Source organism: Capricornis sumatraensis, chromosome 2 (assembly GCF_032405125.1).
Source record: "Capricornis sumatraensis isolate serow.1 chromosome 2, serow.2, whole genome shotgun sequence".
In the NCBI taxonomy this organism is placed as follows: domain Eukaryota; kingdom Metazoa; phylum Chordata; class Mammalia; order Artiodactyla; family Bovidae; genus Capricornis; species Capricornis sumatraensis.
Genome location: NC_091070.1, coordinates 210254534 through 210266612, shown reverse-complemented (window position 1 = coordinate 210266612; position 12079 = coordinate 210254534).

Sequence of the window (12079 nt, the reverse complement as noted above, 5' to 3'; positions counted from 1 at the left end):
TCGGTCATGTCCAACTCTCTACGACCCTATGGATCCTAGTCCACCAGGCTCCTCTGTCCGTGGGATTCTCCAGAATACTGGAGTGGGTTGCCATGCCCTCCTCCAGGGGATCTTCCTGACCCAGGATCAAACTCGCATCTCTTAGGTCTCCTGCCTTGACAGGCAGGTTCTTTACCACTAGCCCCACTTGGGAAGCCCGGCAGATCTATACCCTGGTCTTTTTCTTCCCTCTGCCCAGACTGCTAGTCCTTTTAAGTTTTCATCTGAATACTTCTTACTTTAAAAGTCACTGCAGTTTATTTTTTAAATTGTCATAGAGTTTTCTGCTGTGTCCATGTCCTACATAGCACCCACCCTAGGCGCTGCTGGCCAGGTCACGGCAGCCCAGGCCCCCAGGGTCTGCTTGGGGAAGGGAGTGAGAGGGGCAGGGCTCAAAGTCCTGGCACCAGGCCCTGGGTCCTGGTAATTGAGCCTGGATGTTGAGCAGGGGCTCCAAGCACCGGGTACCATGTCCTGGCTCTGAACTCTGGGACCTGGGAACTGGAAACCAGGACCAGGGCAGAGGCCACCAGTGGCTGGTCACTTGGCAGAAGTTACTGGGCTCAGTGGCCGTCCTGAGCCTGGTGTCACTTACTGCCCCCGGTGGGAGGCGTTGCCTAGTTCCCCGTTGTTGTTTTGTAACAGCTGCTGGACTAGGCTAGAGGGGAAATTCAAGGAGCTGAGAGTAGGGTGGGGAGGAAGGGATCAGTAGGTTGGGCAAGGCCACTTGGACAGGCTCCGGGGGTGGGGGTGGAGTGACAGCAGGTTGGAGCTCTAGGCCTCAGGGAGGCAGGCAGCAGGGTCCGGGGGAAAAGACAAGATAGGTGGTGGGAAAAGCGATACCCTTTAGACCCTCTGTCTTTATAGCCTCTGGTTCCCTGACCTCCTGGCCCAGCTCCCAGGTCGCGGCAACTGGAGTGATGAGTGTGGGCTGAGGGAGCACTGATGCCAAATGCTTGTCTCATGACTCAGAACACAGATCCAGCCAGAGCAGATGGCACGGCTGAGAGCGAGAAAAGGAGACCAAGAGATAAACAGAGACAAACAGGGACGTCACGAGAGAGAGACCAGAGAAACAGGACCGGGCGCAGAACGCGAGGCTGACCGGCCACACACAGCAGCGGGTGCTGCGGGGCAGGGAGGGGTCAGTGGCTGCCAGGGCAGCGAGCCTTTCCTCTGCTTCTTCCCAGACCCTGCCTGTCTGGGTTTCTCCCCTACTGTGTCTCCGGTCCCAGAGTTTCTCAGGCTCAGCACTGTTGGTGTTTAAGGCAGGATCCTCTCTGATGCGGGACTTGGGGGGTGGCTGTCCCGTGCGTTGTAGGATATTTAGCAGCATCCCTGGCCTCTGCCCACCAAATGCCAGTAGCACCCTTCCCCTGGAAGTCTGACAACCAAAAATGTCTCTGGACATTGCCAAACGTCCCCTGGGGAGGAACTGCCCCAACGAGCTTCCCTGCTCCCAGGTAGATCATGTGCTTGACAGGCAATTCCCGGTTCCTGGCTCATTCTAGTTCTCCCATCTAGAACCAGCCCTTGTGCACCCCGACTGTGCCCTACTTAGCTTCAAAGCCAGGGATGCTGGGAGAGTTGCTGAGGCTGAGAAGGGGGTCTGAAGATAAGATCTGCTGAAGCAGCAGTGAACACGGTCTCCGCCCTCGTGGCGTTTCTGGTCTTCTTCCATCCAGAAGGCGCCACCGGGTGCTCTGGGGAGCCCTGGGGGGTGCTTTGTGAGCGGGCATACACTCTTGCCCCAAAAGGAGAAGGGAAAGATGAGTCCCCAAGTATGTCAGGACTAGGTATTTGGGGCTTGGTTCTGTTTGTTTGTTTTAATATATTTGGCTGCGCTGGGTCTTAGTTGCGGCATCCCGGATCTTCGATCTTCACTCAAACTCTTAGTTCATCTTGTGGGATCTAGTTTCTAGACCAGGGATCAAACCTGGGCCCCCTGCAGTGAGAGTGCAGAGTGTTAGCCACTGGACCACCAGGAAAGTCCTAGGGACTAGGTATTTGCAGCAAGTATTCATTTTACCCACAATACTCAGATGTCAGACATGTATATTTATTTATTTCTCTAAGTCACATTATCTGCTCCTAACCCCCTGCCCACCAAGCTGGTGGGAAATTCATTCATAGTCATGTCTGGGGAATCCTCTACCCAGTGTTGTGCTGGTAAAATGATTTCAAATGGCTCTAGGGAAATGTTGGGGTGGGTGGGGCTGTGGTCTTAAGGAGAAATTTGTAGCATCCGCCCATTTCCATGGTGTAAATACTCCCACCACAGCTGACTTCTAGCTGCCAACCTGACATCACTGAAGGAGTTACTGGGAGGAGCCAGCAGCGGTGCACGATTATGCAGCATTTCCACCATGTAGAAGGGAATAACTCCAAGAGCACGTGCAATAGCAAAATGTGGTAAAATAAATAGGCAGTGACAAGCTTTGAATGCTATTGCTTTTGAATACATGGCATTTAATTGTAAGTTTACAGAGTTTAATTTATTTATAATGCCGCCACCCCCCTGAAGCACAGCATTTAATTCCTGTGTTTATCCAGTCTAGAACATTCAGGGCAGGACTGTTTGATCTTCAGTCAACTTCAGTTTATCTTCATGGAAACTGCTTGGCTTAGCTACTGTGATCTTTTGCTGTGACTCCCAAGTCAGCACTCCTAGTACATCCCCTCCCCGGCAAATAGAAGCTCTGCAGGCCAATCAGAGGTTCTGGGAGATCAGAGTGGGTGTGATGCAAAGTCCCTATTACTCAAGAAAAGACAACAGTCACAGCCAAGACACCCGGAGCCCTGCTCACTTTCTCAGGCTTGGGAAAACCTTCAAACCTTTCCTAAAGGGCCCATTTCCTCCTCTCTCCAGTCTGGAGCCTGGGAGCCCCATGCTCTGGAATAACCCAGCTTCCTGTCTGCTAGAGTCTTGCCTTGTAAACAAAAGTTCTGGCTGGGGGATGTCTTTTGATGCCTGGCAACCTTTGACAGCCTTAGTCCCCACCCTCAGCCAGAGAGGAGGAAACTTACCCACAGCAAGGAGTTTTTCTGTTCAATAGCTAAATCGGTCCAACTCTTTTAAGACCTCATGGACTGCAAGGAGTCCAAAACGCAAATTGTTGGCTTCAGTGTGTTTTTCTGCTGCCTAGTCTGAGCACCGCGATGGGGACAAACCCCTAAGGTACTGAACTAAACCAAAGGACAAGTATAGGCCCTGAAAGGAGAGATTATAGATAGACTGAGACTTCTGGACCTGCCTGGAGGGAATTAAACCACTGTGGGAGTAAATCATCTCCCTTCCTGGCTGCCCCACCGACCACTCAGAGCTGATTTTCCTCACCCCAGGTTCGCAAGACTTCTTCTAATGGTTCTCTACCACCTCAGGATGAAGCCATAGCAACAGCCAACTTCCTGGACCTTGTAAGGTAAGGTAAGTGAAGTGAAAGTCGCTCAGTCGTGTCCGACTCTTTGCGACCCCATGGACTATACAGTCCATGGAATTCCCCAGCCAGAATACTGGAGCGGGTAGCTTTTCCCTTCTCCAGGGGATCTTCCCAGGAATTGAACCAAGGTCTCCCGCATTGCAGGCGGATTCTTTACCAGCTGAGTCACCAAGGAAGCCCTTGTAAGGTAAGAGTTGTCCTATTTTACAGATGAGAAAACTGAGGCCCAGAGAGGGAAAGTCACTTGCCTGAAAGAACACAGCTGAGGAAGTAGTCAGGGCTGGAATATGAACTTAGATCGAAAGCCTGTACTCTGCACTGTGTGACCCCATCTCTTATCCCCACCTAACCCCTATCTCCTTCCACAGCATCCTGCACAAAACAACTTCACCCATTCCCATACAGGAGCCAGGGAAAGGAGAGCAAGCACAAATGTATTTATTATTTCTGGCTGCTCCTTGGCTTGTGAGATCTTAGTTCCCCCACCAGGTGTTGAACCTCAGCCCTTGGCAGTGAACCTCTGGACCGCCAGGAAATTCCCCAAGCACAAATTTGCTGATCAATTGCAAGACAACACCCCCTGTGTTAGTTATTGCTGACCAGACCAGGGGCTGTTTTAAGCTAGTTTCACTGAACTTTTTCTCCCTAAGCAAGATGAAGAGTTTCTCAGCCTCAACACTATTGATATTCTGGGCAGGAATATCAAGAATTACCTTGTTTTCAGGGGCTGTCTTGTGCATTATAGGATATTTAACAACATCCCTGGCCTCTACTCATATGTCAGTCATGCCACTTCCCACCCACCCCACCCTCCCCTCAGGCTGTGACAAGAAGAGTCTCCAGTTCAGTGCAGTTCAGGCGCTCAGTCGTGTCCGACTCTGCGACCCCATGAATCGCAGCACGCCAGGCCTCCCTGTCCATCACCAACTCCCGGAGTTCACTCAGACTCACGTCCATCAAGTCACTGATGCCATCCAGCCATCTCATCCTCGGTCGTCCCCTTCTCCTCCTGCCCCCAATCCCTCCCAGCATCAGAGTCTTTTCCAATGAGTCAACTCTTCGCATAAGGTGGCCAAAGTACTGGAGTTTCAGCTTTAGCATCATTCCCTCCAAAGAAATCCCAGGGCTGATCTCCTTCAGAGTGGAGTGGTTGGATCTCCTTGCAGTCCAAGAGACTCTCAAGAGTCTTCTCCAATACCACAGTTCAAAAACATCAATTCTTCGGCGTTTAGCTTTCTTCACAGTCCAACTCTCACATCCATACATGACCACTGGAAAAACCATAGCCTTGACTAGATGGACCTTTGTTGGCAAAGTAATGTCTCTGCTTTTCAATATGCTATCTAGGTTGATCATAACTTTTCTTCCAAGGAGTAAGTGTCTTTTAATTTCATGCCTGCAGTCACCATCTGCAGTGATTTTGGAGCCCCCTAAAATAAAGGCTGACACTGTTTCCCCGTCTATTTCCCATGAAGTGATGGGACCAGATGCCATGATCTTCGTTTTCTGAATGTTGAGCTTTAAGCCAACTTTTTCACTCTCCTCTTTCACTTTCATCAAGAGGCTTTTTGGTTCCTCTTCACTTTCTGCCATAAGGGTGGTGTCATCTGCATATCTGAGGTTATTGATATTTCTCCTGGCAATCTTGATTCCAGCTTGTGCTTCTCCCAGTCCAGCGTTTCTCATGATGTATTCTGCATATAAGTTAAATAAGCAGGGTGACAATATACAGCCTTGATGTACTCCTTTTCCTACTTGGAACCAGTCTATTGTTCCATGTCCAGTTCTAACTGTTGCTTCCTGACCTGCATATAGGTTTCTCAAGAGGCAGGTCAGGTGGTCTGGTATTCCCATCTCTCTCAGAATTTTCCACAGTTTATTGTGATCCACACAGTCAAAGGCTTTGGCATAGTCAATAAAGCAGAAATAGATGTTTTTTCGGAACTCTCTTGCTTTTTCCATGATCCAGCGGATGTTGGCAATTTAATCACTGGTTCCTCTGCCTTTTCTAAAACCAGCTTGAACATCAGGAAGTTCATGGTTCACGTATTGCTGAAGCCTGGCTGGGAGAATTTTGAGCATTACTTTACTAGCATGTGAGATGAGTGCAATTGTGCAGTAGTTTGAGCATTTTTTGCATTGCCTTTCTTTGGGATTGGAATGAAAACTGACCTTTTCCAGTCCTGTGGCCACTGCTGAGTTTTCCAAATTTGCTGGCATATTGAGTGCAGCACTTTCACACCATCATCTTTCAGGATTTGAAACAGCTCAACTGGATTCCATCACCTCCATTAGCCTTGTTTGTAGTGATGCTTTCTAAGGCCCACTTGACTTCACATTCCAGGATGTCTGGCTCTAGGTGAGTGATCACACCATCGTGATTATCTTGGTGAAGATCTTTTTTGTACAGTTCTTCTGTGTATTCTTGCCACCTCTTCTTAATATCTTCTGCTTCTGTTAGGTCCATACCATTTCTGTCCTTTATCGAGCCCATCTTTGCATGAAATGTTCCCTTGGTATCTCTAATTTTCTTGAAGAGATCTCTAGTCTTTCCCATTCTGTTGTTTTCCTCTATTTCTTTGCATTGATCATTGAGGAAGGCTTTCTTATCTCTTCTTGCTATTCTTTGGAACTCTGCATTCAGATGCTTATATCTTTTCTTTTCTCCTTTGCTTTTCACTTCTCTTCTTTTCGCAGCTATTTGTAAGGCCTTCTCAGACAGCCATTTTGCTTTTTTGCATTTCTTTTGCATGGGGATGGTCTTGATCCCTGTCTCCTGTACAATGTCATGAACCTCCGTCCATAGTTCATCAGGCACTCTACCTATCAGATCTAGTCCCTTAAATCTATTTCTCACTTCCACTGTTTAATCATAAGGGATTTGATCTAGGTCATGCCTGAATGGTCTAGTGGTTTTCCTTACTTTCTTTAATTTCAGTCTGAATTTGGCAATAAGGAGTTCATGATCTGAGCCATAGTCAGCTCCCGGTCTTGTTTTTGTTGACTGTATAGAGCTTCTCCATCTTTGGCTTCAAAAAATATAATCAATCTGATTTCGGTGTTGACCATCTGGTGATGTCCATGTGTAGAGTCTTCTCTTGCGTTGTTGGAAGAGGATGTTTGCTATGACCAGTGCATTTTCTTGGCAAAACTCTATTAGTCTTTGGCCTGCTTCATTCCGTATTCCAAGGCCAAATTTGCCTGTTACTGCAGGTGTTTCTTGACTTCCTACTTTTGCATTCCAGTCCCCTGTAATGAAAAGGACATCTTTTTTGTGTGTTAGCTCTAAAAGTTCTTGTAGGTATTCATAGAACCGTTCAACTTCAGCTTCTTCAGGATTACTGGTTGGGGCATAGACTTAGATTACTGTGATATTGAATGGTTTGCTTTGGAAATGGACAGAGATCATTCTGTCGTTTTTGAGATTGCATCCACGTACTGCATTTCGGACTCTCTTATTGACCATGACCTTAGAAGCTGCCTCTCCAGTCCCCTGTTGCATCAGAAGCAGAAGCCTAAACCTCAGCGACCTTTCTCCCCTAAGGTGCTTCAGAAGAGGGGACTTAGTCCTCCTTCCCTGGAACATTTTATTTCATTTCAGAGTGTTTATGCTCAGTCTCTTTAGTTGTGTCCATCTCTGCGACCCTACGGACTGTAGGCCTGCCATGTTCCATTGTCCATGGGATTCTCCAGGCAAGAATAATGGAGTGGGTTGCCATGCTCTCCTACAGGGGATCTTCCTAACCTTGAATCAAACCTGCATCTCCTGCAGCTCCTACATTGCAGACGGATTCTTTACCACTGAGCCACTGGGAAAGCTCCTTTTTATTTCTAAGACCTGCTTTTTTGAAACAGCTGCTGTTTTATCTTTTTTCTAACTCAGTGGTTCTTAACTGGGCCAGGGGGCAGGGGTGGATTTTGTCCCAAGTGAACATTTAGGAGCCTCTTTTCCTTCTGTGTCTGGTACTGTTTCCTGCTTTATGTGTCTGTCTCAGTCCTTGATCTGCTCAAGGACCAGTGGATTGAGGAGGACCAAAGTGGAAGCCTGTTTACATGGAAGGTGTGTGTGTGGCGGGGGATGGGGTGGGGCTATGAACCGAAACAGCCCTTCCAACAGTATTCAATATTCTCTTAAATGATCCTTTCTTTCTTTTTTTGGCCCTGCCTTGCAGCGGGGATTCCCCGACCAGGGATTGGGAATAAATGCTGCCTGCACTGGGAACTTGGAATCTTAATCACTGGACTGCCAGGGAAATCCCTTAAAATGAACCTTTCATATCTCTGCACCTTCCCACTTTTCCTATGACACCCTTCCATCCTTCAAGAACCAGATCAAATGCCTCCTCTTTTGGGAAGTCTTCCCTGCTCCTCAGAGGCTGTTGGTCACTGGAGACTCCTGAGAGGAGGGATCATACTATGTCCTATTTGTATATTCTGTATCCTTTACTATCTCATAAATGGGATAGGAATTCAGTTAAGACCTGAGTCTGTTTTACCTATTTAATATATTGAGAACTTCTGTGGCAGTCTCTGTGCTGGGGGAATATACAGAGGTCACAGGACACAGTGCAGTCCAGGTCCATGAGAAAGCCAGAACTGAAGCTGGTACAAAATGCTAGTGCTGGGGTGTGAGAGTGATACACACACATATACACCCTAAACCCAAAGTTCAGACCAGGCCAATCAAGGCAGCAGGATGGAGAGCCAAATCAGCTTTATTGCTAATTGCTGCTATTTGAACCTAAGCTCAGAAAATTTCCCCTCCCATGGCTAGACCTTGGGAGACCACCCAAGGAAGCCTCACCCAGGGATAGTCTGGGCAGGACAGACGGAGCTACCCAATCGTTGGACCAACCCTGAAAGTGGGGTCAGGGAGGTGGATCTCCAGATTTGCCTTTGGAAATCTGATGGCACCCTGGCCATATGTTCACCACAAGAAGGGTGGGAACAGGAAGGTCTGAAAAGGGAGGGGAGCGGAGTCTTAATTGCTTGTTGAAGTTTCTCTCAGTCTCATCCATCCCACAAAACATTTCTTCTCCTTAGGGGAAGAGCATGTGAATGAGAAAGGTGAATGGGAGTGGGGGTAGGAGTTCTTGCTTTTATAAGGGCACTAATCCCATTCATGAGGGCACCACCTTTATGGCCTAATCACCTCCCAAAGATTCCAAGTCATCGAGGGTTAATCAGATATCAATATATGAATTTGGAGTGGTGAAAAACATTTAGTCTATAGCAGCCAGTATTGAGGTCCTACCCCAAACCAACTGAATCAGAATTTCTGAAAGGTGGGGCCCAGACATGGACATTAAAAAAAGAAAAAAATCCCCAGGTGACCTAATGTCAACTTGGTGGAGAATCTCTGCTTTCAATAAGAAGTGTAAGCCTTGGAAACAGTTAGATGGGGCCTTTAGTTCCCCAACTTGTCTCATGTTGGAATCACCTGTATAAACTTTGAAAGTAGTGATGTCTTTGTCCCACCCCCAGAGACTGTGATTTACTACGTGCGGGACGTGGTCTGGGTGTTGGAATTTTTAAAATATTCCAAGGTGATTCCAATGTGCAGGCAAGTTTGGGAACCACTGGATTAGAGTACTCTCTGATGGTAGATGCAAGCCAACTGGCTAAGGAGTAACCACCTCCTGCTTAAGCTCATACATGAAAAGCCTCCTCTTGGCCGATGATCATCAGGAAAACAAGCAACTGCTACCTCGGTCAGAATGTTTGGTTTGGTTCTCCTGCAAAACAGAGATGGAGGTGAAGGCAGTTTGGTTGGTCTGAGCAACAGCAAAGATATCTGCTCCTGTTTCCCACAGGTAGACCTTCAAACTTAAAGGGTCACACATTGGTACTGGTCCCAATCTCTTCTGATTTCCCTTCCCATCTTCCTTCTCTGAAAATCTCTTGAACACAACAGATATCCCCGTCAGCTTCAGTCTGCTACTCAGGACTCCAACGTTAGAAGTGACAGATACTTAGGACTTCCCTGGTGGTCCACTGGCTAAGACTCCATGCGGCCAATGCAGAGGGACCAGGTTCAATCCCTGGTCGGGAAACTAGATTTTCTACTAAAGAGTTTGCTTGCTGCAACCAAAGATTTCACCTGCTGCAACTAAGACCTGGTGCCACCAAATAAATAAACAAAAGCAGTGATAGATACTCATTTCAAACAAATTCATTTATTGACTCATGAACGGAAAAGTTGAGGTGATGCTAATCTCAGGTTCTTTTGAATCCAGGAGCTCAAACCGGAAGAGCTGAGAATCTGTCTTTCTCAACTCTTGGCTCTGCTCTTCAACTCTGTTGACTTCACTTTCAAGAAGGCTCTCTTCAAATAATGACAAAGATGACTAGTAACAAGTCCAGGCTCTGCTACTCTTGTAGTTTAGCAACCCCAGAAGAGAGAGAGGGCCCTTTTCCCAGTGTTCTAGCATAGGTCTCAGCCTGATGACTCCCTACCCCAGCCGCTAGCCTGATTTGAGTCACCTGCCAATCACTGTGGCCAAAGGAATGAAATGTACTGATCAGCCAGAGTCACCTGCCCACCCTGGAGCCAGAGTAGGAGAGTGAAGTCATCTCAGAGGATTATCAGAGTGCTGTTACTGGAAAGGAGGACTGGAAAAATGCTGAGCAGGCACAGCAATAGACGGCCAATCCATTTGCTCCCAGGGAATGAAGGAATGAGATGTGCAGAAACCACAATGTAAGGTAGGAGCTAATAAATGCAGAGTAGAAGTGGGGTAGTCCTGACGGAAAGCGACACTGAACTGACAAGAGAAGACTTTGATAGCTGGGGCCATTGGGGAGGAAGGGCATAAGCTGGCAGGAAGAGGCAGGAAACCCAGTGTATGGGCAAGATGAGCACACATGACTGGAGCATTTTGCACGGAAGAGCTGAGGCTGGTGAAGACATTGAGGCCAGATGGTGCAAGGCCCTGAGCTTGCCCTTCTTCCCAGTGGCAATGGAATGCTTTTGAAGGTCAAGCTGGGAAGCTGGTCAGATTAGACCATGTGGGCCCTTGTATAGCAAATCGAGGATTTAGGATTTGGTCTTGAGAGCACTGGAGCTAGGGAATGGCTTGAATAGAGCTGTCCTTGAGAGACAGCATGCTGACTACCTTCTGGAGGAAGACCTGAGTGGAAAGAGGCAGGAGGCAGGGAGACTGGGGAAGAGTCCTTAGCCAACACTTATACACGCTTTACTCTGGGCCAGACACCATTCTAATCACTTTACAAGTGCTAAGCCATGTAAAGTCTTCCCTGATGGCTTAGACAGTAAAGAATCTGCCTGCAAGGCAGGGGACCTGGGTCTGATCCCTGGGTCAGGAACATTTCCTGGAGAAGGGAATGGCTACTCATTCCAGTATTCTTGCCTAGAGAATTCCATGGACAGAGGAGCCTGGTAGGCTCCAGTACTTGGGATTGCAAAGAGTCAGACATTACTGATCAATTTTCACTTGGGCTTCCCCAAGTAGTAAAGAACCTGCCTTGCCAATGCAGGAGATGCAAATGACATGGGTTTGATCCCTGGGTCAGGAAGATCCCCTAGAATAGGAAATGGCAACTCACTCCAGTAATTGGCAACCCACTCTAGTATTCTTGCCTGGAGAATCCCATGGACAAAGGAACCTGGCAGACTATAGTCCATAGGGTTGCAAAGAGTCAGACAGGACTGAAGAGGCTTGGCATGTGAGACAAGTAATGGCCTGGACTTCCCTGATGGTCCAGTGACTAAGACTTCATGCTCCCAATGCAGGGGGCCCAGGTTCAATCCCTGGTCAGGGAACTAGATCCCACCTGCCAAAACTAAGAAAAAAAAAAAATCCCAAGTGCCGCAACTAAGACCTGGAGCAGCCAAATAAATTAATGTTTTTTAACTGAGACATGTGAAGGCCTGAAACGGGGCACTAGGAAATTCACCAGATGTTCTTTGTTTTGTTCAGTCATTCAGTTGTGTCAGAGTCTTTGTGATTCAATGGACTGTAGCACACCAGGCTTCCCTGTCCTTCACCGTCTCCCGGAGCTTTCTCATACTCATGTCCATTGAGTCAGTGGTGCCATCTAACCATCTCATCCACTGTCATACACTTCTCCTCCTGCCTTCAATCTTTCCCAGCATCAGGGTCTTTTCTAATGAGTCGGCTGTTCACATCAGGTGGCGAATGAATGTTGGAGAACCTGTGTCTCTTGCAACTTCAGCTTCAGCATCAGGCCTTCCAGTGAATATTCAGGACTGATTTCCTTTAGGATTGACTGGTTTGATTTCCTTACAGTCCAAGGGACTCTCAAGAGTCTTCTCCAACACCACAGTTCAAAAGGGACAGAATATATTAGACTTTATGACTGATGCCATAAGGTGGGTGAGGTAGAAAGAGGAAGCCAGCGTTCCTCTGAGATTTTTAACCTGAGCAGTCAGAAGGATAGAGGTCTCCTGTAAGAAACAGAAATAAGAACTGAGAAACGTTCACACACATTTACTGCTCCCAATTCTATGCCCAGCTCACTGCAGGGCCCTCAGAAGACAAAGAACAAGCTCATTGTTGCCTTCTAGGAGATGGCTCTCTGTGGAAGACACAGGCATGCAATGAATCATTTCAGGACAT